Source organism: Lissotriton helveticus, chromosome 11 (genome assembly GCF_964261635.1).
Source record: "Lissotriton helveticus chromosome 11, aLisHel1.1, whole genome shotgun sequence".
In the NCBI taxonomy this organism is placed as follows: Eukaryota; Metazoa; Chordata; class Amphibia; order Caudata; family Salamandridae; genus Lissotriton; species Lissotriton helveticus.
The window spans coordinates 659317579-659335986 of record NC_136072.1 but is presented as its reverse complement, the minus strand read 5'-3'; the positions used below and the strand labels follow the sequence as shown (position 1 = coordinate 659335986).

The window sequence follows — 18408 nt, the reverse complement described above, 5'->3', positions numbered from 1 at the left end:
ATCGCCACTTTATCAGCAGTTTGCTGCCGATAAAGCGACGATAGTTTTATCACCGAGTCTTGATAATATGCCCCCAGATTTTTCATCTGAGTCTCTCCTCTGGGTTTTGCAGCATGGCTCCTCAGCTAGTACAACATGGGCATTTGAATCTTCCACAAGACTGCACAAACATTCTAAAAGAGGCTAAACATTCATCAACACATTCTGCTTATTCATTTAAATAGAAGAGATTATGTATGCAGTGTACTGACAAGAACGGTGATCCTACAAAATGCCATTACAAAGCTATACTTCTATATTTGCTTTATTTGGCCAAATCAGGCCTACATTTTTCTTCTATTAAATCCATATTGGCGGCAATTACTACCTACTAAAATGTGTTCATAAACCTGTTTTTTTCCAAAATTTCTGTTATTAGCGACTTCTTAGAGGGTTTATATAAATATTTCCCTCCAATACATTGTCCATCTCCTCCCTGGGAGTTATACATAGTTCTTTCCCGCCTCATGCAGGTCTCTTTTGAGCCCATTTATAAATCCTCATTCCCACACCTTTCATGTAAAACTGCTTTCCTCGTAGCTATCAAATCAGCATGTAGGGTTAGTGAAATACAGCCGGTATGTTCCCGCAAACCATACACAGTGTTCCATAGTAATAAGGAGATTATGAGGGCTCATCCTAAATTTTTATGGAAAGGTATTTTGGATTTACACATTAATCAAATCATTTCTCTGCGTACGTTTTTTCAGCACCCTTCCACTCCAACTGACAGGATTCTCCATACTCTAGATGTCAGGCGAGTCTTAACCTTTTATGTGAACAGAACAAAAGAGATCCAAAAGTCTCAGCAATTGTTCATAATTTATAGTTCAGTCCGTACAAGTTTAACCACCTCTAAACAATCTTTGTCATGAAGACTAGTGCCTTGCATCCTGTTATGCTACACTTTTACTACCTAATACTGACACTGGCTTGGTTAAAAGAACTGGGACAGCGGCCACCTGCTGGCATGACAAGATACTGGTTGCCTGTGAGCCCTTAACAGGTGCAGATGCTTTTTTTCATTTTTATATAATGGCATCCTATAGGGCTACATTGTTCTCTCCTCCTTCATATTTTTTCTTTTAAAAGAGATTTAAACAGTCAAATATCACTATTCCAGTTAATTTGCCAGATTTTTTATACATTTATTACCCTTTTTAAATACAATCTGAAGGAATTGGCCAATGTAGCCTTCCTTATAGGCTACAAAACATTAATGTCTTAAGTGTTTCTCCAGGCCTTATTAAAGAAAGGTGAACATGCATACCTAAAATTACATATGGTAAAGAAGTTCTTTGGGATCCCTGCATGTGGGTGGGACTATTCAATGCTTCCGATTTCAAAGGAGATTTCCCTGAGAGAGAACTAGGATTACAGGTAAGATACCGTTCCTTGTGCAATATCTATTAGCTGGCGTCTGAGTTTTTTATGCAGGCCCTGGCATTGAAGTTGCCTGTCTTTCTCAGGCAACATTACAGAATTAAATTCCCAGACCCATTTAATTTGAGTACTGTAATGTGGAAGCACCAGCTCCAGCAAACCAGGAAAGAAGAGCATGTGTGCAGGATAGCACCATACATATACAATTTGCCTAATTCCCTTCCTTACAGAGTGCCACTGATCATAATAAATCTGCTTTCTGGATCCCATTTTATATGTGTGTGTTTCAATGGGTTTTTACCATCTATCCAAATGGACAATCCCCTGGAGTAGGATGAATGTACTACTAAATATAGCTGTCACTTCCATTTTGCATATAGCTTAATATGTTCGTTCAGTGTTATATTTGTTTCTTGCAGGCACACTAGACTGACATGTTGGAGAATGACATAGGAAAAACATTCTATGCTTCTTGGTGCAGTTTTAGAGCCACCTATTATATTTCAGTCCTTCATCTTGTAGATTCCTCTTTACAGCCTTAAACGACTTTTTATCTTCTTACACATAACATGTGTAATCTGCTGTATATTTGCTTTGCCAGGCCCTCATTCTGTGCTGCACCATTTCACTGGGACTGCTGCATGATGGCGCCCCTTCACAATAATTTTAGGAATGGGGGACTATGATCCTTGGGGGAGCACCAGGTCTTGGAGATGGCACAAGAGTTCTGTGTGCTCTATCAATCGAGAAGTAGTTTAATAATACTCTAGGCTATAACACATTCAGCAGCCAATTTTCCAGAAAGGGTCCCTCCGATGGGCCTTCCACCTGCTGGGGGAAGCCCAAGAATGTTAGGTAATTTCACCTTATTCTGGCCTCTACCTATTCTCTCTGTCTTCTATTGCCCTTCTCATCTCCTGAAGTTTGCTGCTGTTGTACACAGTTCATTAACATCTGTCTGAAGGGTTTGGACACAGTCGTCTGTCGCTTTGGTATTTGAACAACTTTCTGAAATGCACGCTACGCAATGTAATTTCCAGAGCAATAGTGTTGATTTTGGTTTCTAATGCTTGACATGAGCCAGTAATTGCACGCATCAAGTCCACCGTTGATGACTCAAACACCCCTTCATTGGCACCTGAGGTTGCGCCACCTGTGTGTAAGATGCCATAGTGTACTGCACAATTTATCTTGATTACAAATATGTTCCAGCTTTGTCTTTTACAGTCCTCTGACATACCTACAATTAGCTGTGTAGTCCAAATGACCAGCAACAGGCAGTCTTGTGATCTCCCTCATGGGCCCCACCCAGATATCAGCTTGAACTTTACACTGTATGAGGAATAGCCTGTCCTTCCTTTAAGTGGTAATCCCTGGTTGCCATTGGCTTTTTCCATGCCTACTCGCCCGATCTGCAGAGACTTCAGGTTGGGTCTGTGTCACTCTGATGCCCCACCTTCCAGGCTTCACCATCCATGCTACCTTCTCAAGGGCCATTGCCCAGTCAGCTACCACTGTCAATATCCCCCTGCCCCTCCAGGATAACGTCACCCCTTTCTTATCATCTGTAGGTTACACTAATCAGACGGCTTCCGACATCTTTAATCTATGACACAGTTCAATCCTACCAGGGGGCCCACTGTCACCTACAGTACCTCCAAGTGTGCTTGCTGGCTTCTTTGTTCCAGCCGTAAATGCTCATCTGGAGACAGGGGAGGGATCCCAGACTCTCTCATACTTGGATGCAGGGATCGTACCAAACACCCCCGCAGCCCCTGCGGTGGGGCGGGGCAGTCTTCAGTATGTGAAGGGGCCCTCTCAGCTCATCTGTAGAGAGCTGTGAGAGACTTGCTCTAAAGCAGCTGCAGTGTGCAGCTTGCTCTGAGCTCATTGCGCTGACCCAGGACTGAAGAGAAATAAAGTAACAAGTTACATTGTTTCTCTTCAGTCAGAGCAAGGCCCAGAAAAAGGAAGGGGGTAGGGGCCCTCACACGTCATTCTCCACAGGGCACAACCTCTGAGAAAGGGGACGAGGCAGCACAGAGCTGATAGGGGCAGGAGAAGGATTGCAGCTTCAGGAACAGGATCTCCTGGGATGCACTGGAAGGTAAATAAGCATTTGCAATGCAATTGGTCTTGCATTTGTGAGAGTTAGATCTATTGACGCTGTAAAGGACAATGTATTTCACCTCTAAGTTTTCTGTTTGGAGTGGAGTGAATGTGTGTGGTTTCAAGTGGACATATATGGTTTGGACTGGAATTGTTAGTTGTGGAATTGTGCTGTGTGGATTGGATGTGAGTAGTGAAATATTGTGGCATGGTGTGCAGTGTAATTATGTGGATAGTAATTGTGTGGTATTGAGTGTACTGGAATTATGTGGATTGGCATTGTGTGCAATGGAGTGGGATTGTGCGTCTTTGAGTGAGATTATCTGGAATGGTATTTTGTGTTGTGGCGTTTTCATAATTTCAGTGTAATTATGAGTGACATTTCAATGACTATGAGTGACACTTTTTCGTGAGCAAAATCAAGCAATGAAGAGGAGGGAAACATAAATATCAGAAAATACACCCATTTGAGCAACTAGAAACTCTAAGAAAGTCACTGAACTAAAGAACGCTTACCGCAGGCTACTGAAAACCGAGCAGAGTCAGACTGTGTGAATGTCACCCGTTATTACAGTTAAATTATGAAAACGTCACACATACCAATCAGAAAGCTTGACATATATGAGTGAAACAGTCTGAAAATGTACTCTAATTGAGGTGTATTCCTCTGGACCCTCATGGTGACCAGCTGCCAGGTGTCTTTGCAAATTTGCAAGCGCCAATCAGTTTTCTATCAGCTACATGTTAATGTAACTCTACAGAATACATACATAGGATGTTCTCTACAGAAATCAGAGGTTTGCCTGTGCCAGGTTACACTTACTCCAGCACTTTAAAAGTGTCAGTTCATTCAAGGTCCAATCAGGTCTCCCATAATGTCTGGTTATTCTGCATAGAAATGCTGCAAAAGTTTTTTTAAATGCTAATCTGTGGTCTTTCATCTATGACTAATCAGTCCATTTTTTTATGCTAAAATCACTGTATGACCCAATGACCTACCCTCTAGTGACTCCTCAGTGATCTTCTGTCTGTGGTCGGGGGGAACTGGGATTTAATATGTTTCAGGACTATGTGGTCCTGAATGCCCTGGGCTAAAGTGTTTTGTCCATTTAACCAGGAGTGTGAAAGGAGGGGAGAGCCGAGCCTGAAGCAGTATGTTCAGTGATGCCTCTGATGCTTCCAGACTAGAGTTATGCCACAGCTCTCTGTGCCATGGTAGGCACCTGGAACCTCGGCGCAATCAGCTCATCTGCTGATCAAGGTGTTTATGTGCATTAATACAACACCTGCTGGACGGAGGGGGACCGGAGGCCTCTTCTCTCTGTGTGTAAATTGGGCCTCACTGGCCTGCGACCAGCAGGTAGAAGCCCAAACTTGAGAGGCTGGATGAGGCAAAATAGTAGACTGTTAAAGCATGCCTCTTGATGAACTCTAGTCAAGAGAAAGGGCATTGAGGACTGCGGGACGGCCAACAGGCATTGGATGGCTGCGAAGTGACTGACCACAGTAACAGGTGGAACTACGAGAGATGACTGTAGGCACTAACCCTCTGAGGAGCAATAATTCATGGCAGTAAGGGGAGGTTATGTCTATGTACACCAAGAGTGTATTATGCTGTATCAATACAATGTCACCTGGGTACAGTAACGAATTCGGAAACCATTGTCACGCATTTAGCAATTACTCAATATAACACCCCTAATCAGTGCAGCTATATATCTATCTTGCATCTAAAGAAATCAACACTCTGACACAGGTAAGAGTTACCAATACACCTAGGTCACAGAAGTTACTAGACCTTCACAATTAACGTTTTTGTTTTTCATTCCGGTATGTCTGCTGCTGAAAGTCGCTTTTACCGTCATGTGAAAGTTTCAAAGAAAACAAGTTGGAATCAGCCTGGAAACAGACTCCCGCATGTTATTCCTTTAATACTTACTCATCGTTATTTTTGATACCCCAACAAAAAAACTGCAATTAAATTGGGCACTTCTGCGCTGTGGTGTCATTGTGTTGGAATCTTAGATCCCGGCTCCTCCATGCAGAGCGCCCGTTTTTGCACATTGCTCCCCGCAGGGAGGTGGAGGTTATCCTGTTTCACAACATCACACACTCCAGAGCTCTGGTGCCCTTCTCAAGCCCCTAGCTCCCATCAGGAACCAGTCCTTACAGATATCGCACACAAAGTGGCTGACATGATAGGGCTGCCAGTGCATGGCGCGTGCGCGCCTGCAACAAATCCTCGCAAGACCTAACTATGGACACACTACGGAAATACAGCAAAATGTTGTGGGCATAAAAAAGGGACATTCATTACAGGACTACCACACAGGCAACTGTACTGCATAATGAAATGTACTGCATAGCTTTTCGGAGACAGGGAAAAGCACCAGAAAACAGACGGCGGCTACATGGATATAATACTACACCAGCATTGATTAGCAGCACTGGTACCCTAGGAGGCGCGATGCCTGTTAAGCATGATTTTACATTTCAGTATCGCGATGCGTATCACCACACTGAAATGCATTAGTCTAATGCCAGATGCATGGTACTTGGCAGGGCTTATTTAGCTGGCGTGGATTTGGACAAGCTGTGCAGGCTAAGGCTTTTATGTGATGGGGTATAAAGTGGACGTTTGTCTATTTTTCTGTGTAAAAATAATATGGGCTGTTTCTTTACCATCTGGTGCATTTCTGAACAATTTGTTGAGCTAAATTGTATTATTGCATTGTGTGCACATGCAGGGAAGAACGAGTGTCTGACCGACATGCAAAAAATCATCCTACGTCTCAGTATTAACTTCCACACTTCTAAGCAGAAATTGCAATCCTAGAATTAGTAACCTGTTTGCTTAACAACGACAGTTAGTAAAACAAGTAAGTGCTTTGCAAGCCTTTATAAGTAGCAAAGGTTTTAAAGGGAGTTGTTTTTGTGCAAGTATTGCTTTTCCCAGTTGACCGAAGGGATAAAAAAACATCTCCAGATAATAATAGGGTTGACAGGATGGTGCGATAGCCGAATATTGATACCTGTGGATCAGGTGAGGACTGCGGACAGCAAGTGCTTGATACGCTATTTGCATAAGAAAATACTATATATTATTTTCGTTATCCTCCATTAGTTATTAGTAAGGGTGTGGAAGAGAAGGGTTTACTGACAGAATTCGGTTAGTCTTAGGGAGACAAAGGGCATATTCTCAAGAAAGCGTGATAACCATCACAAAAATAACTTAACACAACTCTCAACATCGCAGTCCATCGCGGGAAAATGACACTTTGTTAACCAAGTATTCACAACACGGTGGTAGCATGCAATATACTACAGATAACGCGTCAAATTACTGCGTTAAATCCAACGCCACTCCGCTAAAATGCGAAACACAAACACAAAAAAAGCTGCGAAGAGGCCAATTGCGCGACAAAAAGCAGCGAAAACCAGCAGCAGGCCTGCTAATCCCACGCATCTGGTGGGAAAAGGCACTATAAAAGCTACAAAACAAACACACCAGAAACAAACCAAAGTGCGTAGCAACATGGATGCACCCATACCGAGCGCAGAGGCAAACCCAAACCCCACAATCCGCATGTAGGAAGGCGGAATCTGACTATATGGTTACCCCAACTTTTTTCCTGGTGTTTTGCTGGTTTTTCGACTTAGTTGGCCTGGGACCATGCTATTCAGGGCCCCAGACTATCTGATTTCTCTATAAAATGGACTCCATGTACTTTAGGTACATACCAGATTGGTTACTGGGTCACCCTTGTGAGCCCCTTTATAGTGTACCATAGGGCATAGGTGCACCCTAGGACTACCAGGGGCTGCACATGTATTGTGCCACCCCTGGTTTGCCTTCCAAACTGACACCACAGGTCTGTTCACACAGCCTGGGTAAGGTGGTGTAATCACCCTTTACTTAGATATAGTATACCTATATCTACCTTTACATATAGACACATATACACCTATAAGCCACTCCTATGGTAGGCCTCGACAATCCTGGAGGTAGAGTGCTTGGTTTTATGTGAGAGGGTGCCCTAGCATGAGCTGAGCCCCTCTTCAGCTTTCGGAACCATCTCCTAATAGCTGGTCTATGGTATAGCCATACCATATACTCTTGAGTGCATTATAATCCTCACGGTTAATGCTAACTTTGGTTTGGCTTTATCAAAACATGTCATGTAAGGTGTCAAACTTGTTGGAATACTACCCACCCCCGCTAATTCTGGTGGCAGGGTTAGCATTCCACCCTTCTAGAGGGAAAAGACATGTAAGTTACTGCTTTACCCGGTTAAATTTAAACAGAGCCTCAGCATCACAAAATGGATGCTGCTGCCACATACACGAGTCTGACCTCCTGTTGCTGGGGGAAACTCCAGCAAGGGCGGCCTGGACAATAGGTTTCCTGTCAAGAGAGGTGCCAGCACCTCCCCAGACAGGGGTTTTGTGTATTGGGGCAGGGAGGGCTGCATTCAGTGAATGCATCTAGACACTGCCTGGGGCACACGAGGGGTTCCATGCGTAGCCCGGTTCAAACCAGTTGCTGGGGCACTCCAGCCCCAGCTCTGGCATGAAACTGGACAAAGGGAAAGGGGTGTAACCACCCCCTTCTCAGATCCACCCATAGGAGGGACCTAGTCGGGTAATCCAGCCCCCTTTCTTAGTATAAGTATAGGAGCTGTGTCCCCAGAACTTTAGATTATCCTGGATGAATCCTTGTAAGACATATCTTGGACCTTCGACATTCCATTTTGACTGTAAGACGGAAGACATCTCCCTTGTGGTCAAGGAGTGACCAGCCTGTGCAAACAGGCACCAACAGCATCTTTGCTGGTCTGCATTTTTAAGGCTCCCGTAAGAACCCGAAGACTCTGTGACTCAAAAACTAGACTTCCAAAATTCTCTGACCCCGACCCACGTCTACCGCAAAGCTGAGACCCATGGCGGACACGGGAGATGTGGGACCGGACATCTTGGACATCCTGCATTTTGCTACCTGCACTCCTTTCCTGAAGCCTCAGTAGGTTGTGCATTGGGGTGCAAGAAGCTTCAGCCCGAGCACCATTTGCATCAAAGCTCAAGCTCCCACACTCCACAAGTGTCCCGTGGGCCCGCCTTTAAATTTGTGCTTGATGCATCTTCCTGGTTCCTTGTCCATTGGGTAGTGAGCCCTCCGAAGATGCCATCTTGAATTTAACTTGCGATCCTGATTTCTCCAGGTTTGCTCCAGATTTCCTGAAAAGGAGAAGCACCACAAACCTTGCTGGTCTGCAACAGAGCCAATCTTGCCATCCTCCGTGGTTTGTGGTTGCCAAGGCTTGTTGGGTCCAATCTGGATACCGATGCTACAGTCATCTAGATCCATTGTGGGACAGCTCAAATCCAGCTCCTGGTCATCCTCGATGCCTCCTGGACCTCGTGGCTGAAGAGACAAACTCACCTTGTTCACCTTAAAGCACCCGACATCGCCTGCTTCCTTCCTGGTTCCTTCCTGGTCACTAGCTAGTGACCCAGACTCTGTCCCCTCTGCTTTCAGGTTCTTCACATCTCCGATCCACCCTTTGATCTACCCGGACACTTTTCCTCTGGTTGCCTGCAGCACTTCTTTGCAGCTCTCCATAGAAAACGACGACGAAACCCGACACGAAAAGTTACCTATGCACCCGGCTTCCCTGGGTGAGGTAACACGAGTACTCTGGTGCTCCCGTGGGTCTTGACTCTCGAAGTGTCCTAGTTTAAAAGGGTTCCATCCTAGTCCATCCGGAAATGTCATTAAATTGTAACTTTGTAACTTTTACGAACTTCATAGAAAGTGAACGGGAACCCGCGCCTCTGTTTAGACGCTGCACGCGGCTCCCGTGGGTCTCCTACTTCCTGACCTTTGGTTGTTTAGTGTAGGCCCAGCGATTCTACAGGCCCTAGGCCTGCTTTCTAACTCTCACGTGGTACTTACACCACTTTTTTTGTATATGGTTTGTGAGGCCCCTAGGGCATAATGTATACTGTGCAACTTATTGTATATTAACTGTGTGACAAATTGTATTTTTACCTCTGACCTGATAAAGAGTGCAGAGGGGTTGTGTTTAGATTAAATACATATATATTTGATATATACCTTGTGTGGTGTCCTTTCATTTGGTATTCAAGGGATTATATATGATAAAACAACTTGCTTAACTCGCCTACTGAGGTCTTAGCCTGAAGCCTGCTGGTTCTTGCTACCACTAGGATAGCTTTCTATAAGGTTGACTTTACAACCACCATCAATAAGGGTCGATTAGACTGGTGCAAGGTGCCCACTAGAATTAGTGGACATCATATGCCAGGCTAACTTCTCACACCCCTCAGACCACCATCAAGGAACAATGTGCTCGGGGTAGGCCAGGGAGAAGAGGGAGAGGGAGACGGGGTGTAGTCCGCAGCAAAACTAGATCAGCGTCACAGAGATGACAGAAAACTACCATCAACGGACCCACAATTAGACTACCGGGAATTCAGTCAGAGTGCTGAGGAGGCCCATGGAGGAGGCCAAGAGGCGCTGGCATGATGTGAAAATCCAAACCAGGCACAAAGCCGCTGCCAACAGGGAGGCAGCAATGGGGACAGGAGGTGGGAGTCCTGTGCCACAGGAGGACTGGAGGAAATGGAGGCCACAGTCATCAGTGTGGAGACAGTGAAAAGAGTCAGGAGTGCGGACACAGATCGGGAGGACCTGACACAACATCAACAGGGTGAGTAACGACCAGGGACTGGGGGGACGGGGGAGATGGGCACAATGGCACACATGCACAATGATGTGTAGCACACTGCGCACCAACAATGCCCCTGGATCATGTCCCTGATCCCTGTGGCACACTCCAGCACACACACAAAGCAAGAACAACACAGCCACATTGGCAACAATATGGTACAATATGCAACCCAGATACTGCAGAACAGAGGACACAACTGGGTCCGCACACATGTAGAAACAGGCCTACTTCATCTGACAGAGCCGGAAACTGTAAAATGGAACTGTACGCGTACAACCTTGCATCCGTCATGTAGTCCAAATGTACATGGTCCCGCATCCAAATCCTGCACCTCCCAAACAGTCACAATGCACATTGTCATGCAGTTTGCATGTAAACAAGAACAATGCACCAACACGCATGTAAACACAATGTCAACATGCATCTCCCCTTCACATTGCAGAGAGACACACAACACCTCCAGCAGAGCACAGAAGACCACACATCTGTGATGCTGGAGAGGACCTTCACACCTTCGACACCGATGCCCTACAACATCCCATGGACATCCCACGATGGAATTGCTCACATCTGTTGTGGATGTCATCATCTGCCTGATCCCCTACCCAGCACTCCAGGTGCCACTGACTCTCAGTGCCCTACAACATCCCATGGACATCCCAAGAACCCACCACTATGACCCGGACAGCCAAGCTACTTAGAGAAGAACACAGACCCTGCAACAGACCACACAGCAGGAAGCACCCGCAATCACGGCTGGCTGACAACACTTCACCAACCCACACATGGCACCCCAATGCCAGGTGTCAGAACGCCATATGGAAGTGACCAAACAGGTGTGGGTGGGATCCGAACCCATGGAAGGCGTACTAGATCACATACGTGGGTGTCTATTATCCTTCAGGGACTACCTACACCCCACAAAGGAGAGTTACACTGTCATAGAGACACATGGAGATGCACATGCACAGAACCACACCAGGGGCACGGAAATAGTAGTCACACACCCACGTTGGCTCTGCATAGGATGGCCCAGGACACTCCCCTTATGAATTGAGTAGGTGACGACAAAGCTGCATGTCCAAGCTCCAACCCGCTGCCTGCGGTGACATGTCGGTGCCCGCTGTACACAGCACAATGTAATGTTGTAGGGCCCAGGGCCCTTATGTATACAACAAGACCACAGGGACACACGCATATATTATGTTGAACTGGCTATGGGCATTTGAGCCCGGCCCCTTTATTGGCGGGCCACATGTACAGTGACGCCTGTGCTGGATGTGTGTGGGGTGAGTGAAAGCCAGCCCACATGGAGTGCTTGGTGCTGGCAACAACTTGAACAGAGGACACCAGTGCAACAGAAACTGAAAACACCTGCATAACAGAGTCAACTGCTGAGCAACATGGAGGGAGCCGGAACAAGTACAGAGGTCACCCAACATGCAAACAGAAGTGTACGTGAGTTGCAGTGCACTGAGGTTGGGGCACTAGAGCTGAGCGCGCTCATGTGATGAAAATTACTAGGCATGTGTCCATTCAGGATATTCATGATGCAGATGCAGTGGGGTGTGTTAGACCTGCATCATCTTGCTCATCAATGTCCCAGGTCTCCCACACTGGCTGAGGTGACATTTCTGCACAACCTCTCCACAGCACAAAACTCAATCAGCAACGGTCCATGGGTTGCGGTGCACTGAGAGTCAGTGGCACCTGGAGTGCTGAGTAGGGGATCATTTTAGTAAATATTGGGGTTGAACCCATATAGTCAGTGGGACCTGGGTATTTATTCGGTATAGGAAAAAGGGGGTCCCAGACAAAACACAACAAATTCCACAATTCAAGGTATAATACGTGGGATTATTTCACAAAAGGTCGAGTCAAGGTGCAAAGTGTTTTAATTTTCACAGCACCTGTGCTAAAAATTCATTAGCTCATTACTCATAACATGAATAAACACATATTAAACACAATTTCAATAAGCCCAAAGAAGGGGGAGAGGGAGAGGGAAGTGCAAGGGGGAAAAAATTAACATTTCTTGCTAGTTAGACATCACTGTTTCAAAAAACATATTTACAATTACGTGTGACCATTTTTTGAAAATCACAAGAAAAAATACACAGATCCCCAAGCGTGGGGTCTACACCAGTGTGTAAGAAAACAACATCATGTTTTGTTTTGTTTTTGTGTCTTTTTGATACAGAATCTCCTATTTGGCTGTATACATTAAACCATTCCGTGGGAGTTCAAAACAGTAGAGAAGTCTACGTTTCGACCCTAGATTGTAGGACAGTGTATCCTTACTAGGCGGGTCTTCGTCAGGACGTGAGGGAAGGGAAGGAGTGTAGGGCTGTTCCTGCTCAGGAGTCATATAAATTCCTGTTAACACATAGTTCTGGCCAAAGCCGGGCGGAGTGGTGGATCGTTAAAAAATCAGCGGTATCTCTATAGCGTTGCTGTGTAGGATCAAGGTGCGTGTATCAATACAATGAAGTTAGGTCCATACAAATCATGGTTCAGCAGTGGATCCGCGATAACATGGTAACGCTGAAATGCGAGTCAGCGTCTATTCTGTTCAGGGTCCAATTTTTAGTCTCTGAATTAGAGGGGACCTTGCAGCAAATAATCAATTGCGGTCGGAGGATAATTCTTAAAGGGCGGCGGTGTGCTCGAGTCCAAGGTCCACCATTACATCCGAAGTGTTTGTCTCCATGCGCGCGTGTATGCAGCCGCGTCTCATCTCAGGCAAGAAGAATCAGCAATTGATTATTTGCTGCAAGGTCCCCTCTAATTCAGAGACTAAAAATTGGACCCTGAATAGAATAGACGCTGACTCGCATTTCAGCGTTACCATGTTATCGCGGATCCACTGCTGAACCATGATTTGTATGGACCTAACTTCATTGTATTGATACACGCACCTTGATCCTACACAGCAACGCTATAGAGATACCGCTGATTTTTTAACGATCCACCACTCCGCCCGGCTTTGGCCAGAACTATGTGTTAACAGGAATTTATATGACTCCTGAGCAGGAACAGCCCTACACTCCTTCCCTTCCCTCACGTCCTGACGAAGACCCGCCTAGTAAGGATACACTGTCCTACAATCTAGGGTCGAAACGTAGACTTCTCTACTGTTTTGAACTCCCACGGAATGGTTTAATGTATACAGCCAAATAGGAGATTCTGTATCAAAAAGACACAAAAACAAAACAAAACATGATGTTGTTTTCTTACACACTGGTGTAGACCCCACGCTTGGGGATCTGTGTATTCTTTCTTGTGATTTTCAAAAAATGGTCACACGTAATTGTAAATATGTTTTTTGAAACAGTGATGTCTAACTAGCAAGAAATGTTAATTTTTTCCCCCTTGCACTTCCCTCTCCCTCTCCCCCTTCTTTGGGCTTATTGAAATTGTGTTTAATATGTGTTTATTCATGTTATGAGTAATGAGCTAATGAATGTTTAGCACAGGTGCTGTGAAAATTAAAACACTTTGCACCTTGACTCGACCTTTTGTGAAATAATCCCACGTATTATACCTTGAATTATGGAATTTGTTGTGTTTTGTCTGGGACCCCCTTTTTCCTATACCGAGTAGGGGATCAGGCAGCTGATGGCATCCGCAACAGATGTGAGCAATTCCATCAGTCTGCCAGTACCACTGTTTCGACTCTGGCAGATGGCGGTTGGAGGTGGCCCTGGCGATGGTGGTGTGTGCCCCCTGTGGTGATGCTACGTCTGGGCCGGTCAGAACTCGATTGGATGGGTGAGCCCTGCTGGACCGCAGTTGAGGCTGGAGGCAGCAGACAGCGCAGGGCCACATACACCTGGCGTTGAAGACCCCCAGACCACCATCTCAGAGGTCATCCAGTATAACAGAGGAAAGGGTCTCTGACTTGACCAGCACAGAGTTAGTGGCCCCGGATGCACATCGGCCGGCACAGGCCTCCCGCCATGGGGCGGTGACTTGCAGTGCACTGAGGTAGGGCCACGCAGACTGAGCGGGTGAATGTCGATGTGGCAAAGGGTTGCGGGGGAGAGTGGAAGGTTTCCTCCAGGGCATGATGAAGAGGTCTGATGTTATCCGGAAGCAACAAATGGGGGAGTGGAAAGCGACAGCCTCATTGCCACAACCAATTCGGTATCAGCTACATGAGGATGGAAACTACCCTCTAGTCCATAGACCCAGACGCCACCAATGTACGACCAGAGAGTGTCCATGAATGTTGGGGTACAGACTTAATGGCACCGAGGCTGTGAGGGGATGCAGTCTGCAATGATGCCGGTACACTGATATGAACTCCGCCATTGCTAAATCAAGACTCTGTGACCTACTGGACTGCAGTGTAGGTCAGAGGCAGCGATCAGCAGTGGCCCACAACCATGTGTCGTTGGTTCGTGATGCACAGAATTAGTGACACCAGGGCAGTTGTTGGTAGTGTTCGGTCACCTTCATAACGATGATCCTTTTTGCCACCCAAACGCAATGGGTCATCCTCTTACGCCTCTCCTTGTGTGCAATGATATGTACTCTGCCTTTGAAAAACCGATGTTCAGTTCCAAAGCAGTGACCTACACGAGCGCAGCTTAGGCTGCAGGCTATAGTCCACGTGGGCCCACAGAATGTTGCAGCTGTGATGTACTACTATGACCTTGTGGCGCCACATCAAAGGGAGTATAGTGACATCAAACATCCCATGTACATATGAACTCACCCATCAGGATATCAAGACTCAGTTCCAAATGTGTGACTAACTTGTGCGCAGCGTAGGCCGAGGGCAGTAGTCCACGTGGGCCCACATGAACATGTGGTTGTGATGCAATGCACAGACTTGGTGTCACCACATCAAAGGCGTATTGTGACAAAAACTCATCCATTATTAATGTGCTCTGCCATGGTGTAATCAAGACTCAGTTCCAAATGTGTGACCTACTTTTCCACTGTGTCTGCCGGTAGAGTTATCAACGAGAAAGGAATACTGCGGGCCTGTGTCGCGGAGGTCGTGATGGTCTGAGGAGGCTGCCAAGGTCACAGCCCTCGGGCTAGAAGATTGCACTGGCACGTGGTGGGCCCTCTTTGACACACACCGGTGTCGGCAGGAGGGCATTGAGGCCTGGGTGCACAGGGGCGGGCAGAACTGGTTCGGGGACCAGCGTCCCGGGGTGCTGCAGGCACACAGGTTCACAGGCAACATCACTTATGGTGACAGCGTTGGCCCCGTGGTAGGGTGAGAGGTGCTGCCCTGGCATTCCGGAAGAGGACCACAACCAGAGTTACGTGCCTTATATTCACACCCCTATGCTGGCCTGGCATACGCTGGGCCATCCCACTCCGCTCACGCTTATGGGGGAGAAGGTAACAAGCTACATTTCTTTGATCTCCCCCACTGGGTGGGAAGACATGGTTGAGTCCACTGTCCACTGCACTCCATACACCAGCAGGGTCTGACAACATGGATATGTGTGTGGGCTGCATACTGCAGTCTGTCCTGCACAACCACGCCACACTAGGCATTGTGTACATTCATATTCGACGGTCACTTGCATCCTTCGCACATGTCTGTTCCCCATCTCTTCCCACATCCTGCTATCGTGTGGCTGAGGTGCTATGCCGTTGATGGCTAATGTACATGGCTGGCCCAGGTTCACACAGTAAGTTGTGCTGTCATGTCTGATGGGAGTGCATGTTGTATGTGAGCCTGTGACGCATGCATTTCCTGTGTTGTGAGTTGCATGATTGTGGAGCTGAGCTGTGTGATGTGTTAATTTGGTATTCGCCAACTGGCAGAGCATTTCCGTGGGTGCCATCCTGGTAGCGCAGGTTGAAGATGGACTGTTGGAAGGAGTAGGTATCATGCACACTGCCTGGGGGTTGTCGACAACGTTGGTGGATTCCCCGGTGGTCCTACATTGCCTGGACATTGGTGGGATACGTATGCTTTCTGTTGCGCTTCTTGTGTTCAGTGTTGCCAGGGGTCACTTATTGGACATGTGTGCAGTCAATTGCCCCCTGACACTTGTGGGAAGCCAGCTGTGGCATAGACCTCTTGCTTGCTCTCCAGATGTTCCTGTGCAGTGTTTGGGAAGTATAGATATTGGGGTACCAAGTTGATGGTGTCATCCATGACCGTTGTGAGGGACTTGAATTGGCCTAACTGTCACTCCTCCGTCTCAGGCGGTTGTTGGTTTGAAGTTACCAGAGGCCATCAGATGCAGCACAGCTAGCAGCTTTGTCTGCGGTGGTATGTTGGTTGTCCGCTGTGTCAGTACTGTCAGCCTGTGGACAATGGTGGTCAGGATACGGAGGAGGGTTGTCCCTTTGAGCATGTATTGGGTAATGAAATTCTCTGATGTTGGGTCTGTGCGATTGGTGCATTTTCTGAAGGTCGCTGTCTTTGTCTGCACTTCTCAGTATTGGTCAGAGGGCTACGGGGGGTGGCAGTGGGTTTTGTAGCCCTGTTGGGGTTCCGAGCTGCATGATCATTGGCTCCATGGCATCTGTTGTTCTTCAGGTGTGGCTCTGGGCTGGCCTCCCTTTTGTGGTGCAGGCTGTCGTCCGACTTTACACCGGGTCAGAGCCGGTGTTAGTTTCCTGCTGCTAACGCGCCTTATCGCATGCTTCGTGGTCTTTTTGCCGATCTGGCTGGTTGTTGAGCATGTTGCGGAGTGGTGTTGTTGCGGCTTTTGGCATGGAATGCCTACTCTGCATCTCATTAGCGATATTTGCTGGGGTCGTCTGTAGCGATGAATTTTGCAGCTGCTATCGATGGTAAACTGGAGATATTGGCTGTTAGCACCAGCTTCTGAATAGGGTGATACATTTATCGCAACTTTGGCTGTGATAAAGTGCCATTAACTCGGCAGTAACCCCTTGAGCATATACCCCAAAGAATGCTCTGGACTGTGGTAGATGCCACCCAGAAGTCATAGGTATATGTATCAGGAGCTGCCATTAAAGGGCAGTGGAAATGCGCTTTAGATATTGCAGGTATTGATGGCTACTGTGCAGTTGCAGACTTCGCTGGGCTGACAGTTAGTGGGGAAATGCTACGTTGTCAATGTAGGTTTAATTACATGAATCATGCATTCTCTCTGTTGTTTGTCCTTGGAGTACTTGCTGACTGGTGCTACACATGGGATCAGTTTTGCCTTTGACAGGATGTATGTTTTAGTGGGGTACATAGTGTAAATTAATGTTGGTGTGAGGAAACAAAAATCGGACCCTTAGTACATTTAATATTATTGTGTGCATCATGCAGAGGATGAAAAGGAGCAGGAATGGCTTTGATGCCATAGAGGCTAGCAGGAAGAACTGTTTGGGTGGTCAGTTGAAGAGATTGTTTAACATGTTTTAAACTACTCCAGTGGCATTGGGAAGGGCAGCACCTGAAAGGCTCTGTCTTTACTGGTAGGCAGTGGTTAGATGGGAACTGGCCATCAGTCTTTCTGTCGGTGGTGGACAGGGGAGCAGTGGACGGCAGTCACGGGTTAACACTGACATTCGAGGGGTGAATTTAAAGGCGGGGGAAAAGCATAACTGCCGGTTTCGTATTAGTGAGAGTAGGGTGTAATGGATGCGTTAGTAGCAGGCACGAAGCCAGTGGTCTGTGTTTGGAGGTGGTCAACTGAGCGGGCTTCGCTTGAAGGTGGGTCATCAAGTAGGAGCCTGTGTTTGGTGCACCAGCTGGAGGCAGTGTTATGTAACTTTGGTGGAGGGCGCAGCAGCAGTATATACTGATGTATGTAAATCGCCAGATTAAAGGGCGGATGTGACCAATTGAGGAACCAAAATCCTTTTTTTATGGCTGGGGTGAGCCCTTGCAGTATGGCGGGTTGCTGGCCTGAGAGCTCTTGAATGATGCAGAGAATGGGGGGCACCCTTCATGTACTTTGCAGGGGGGCCCCCTCAAGTTTTGTTACACCACTGAATGGAAAGGAGCACTACAGCTGGATTCTGGCAGGATTCTTGTCTGAGCTAGACAGAGCTGCCTTGGATTACATCCGTTCGGCCATCCTGTCGGAAGTTTATGAACCTATTATGTTGCAAAATAAAATTATGGAAGAAGGGCTTTTACAGAAAACAGTCTGAATATCGTAAAACTTTCTTGGGAATAAATTGC

General features: G+C 46.8%; 1 protein-coding gene and 1 long non-coding RNA gene across 4 annotated transcripts in view; one reads left to right on the top strand and one right to left on the bottom strand.

Moving 5' to 3' along the window:
- LOC144791743 (zinc metalloproteinase-disintegrin-like lachestatin-1) overlaps nt 1-18408 on the top strand; it is a 4387327-nt gene that overhangs the window by 3964103 nt on the left and 404816 nt on the right. The gene's annotated exons all lie outside the window — the stretch shown is intronic.
- Nucleotides 1-18408, bottom strand: part of LOC144791746 (uncharacterized) — a 182044-nt gene that overhangs the window by 163255 nt on the left and 381 nt on the right. The window lies entirely within an intron of this gene.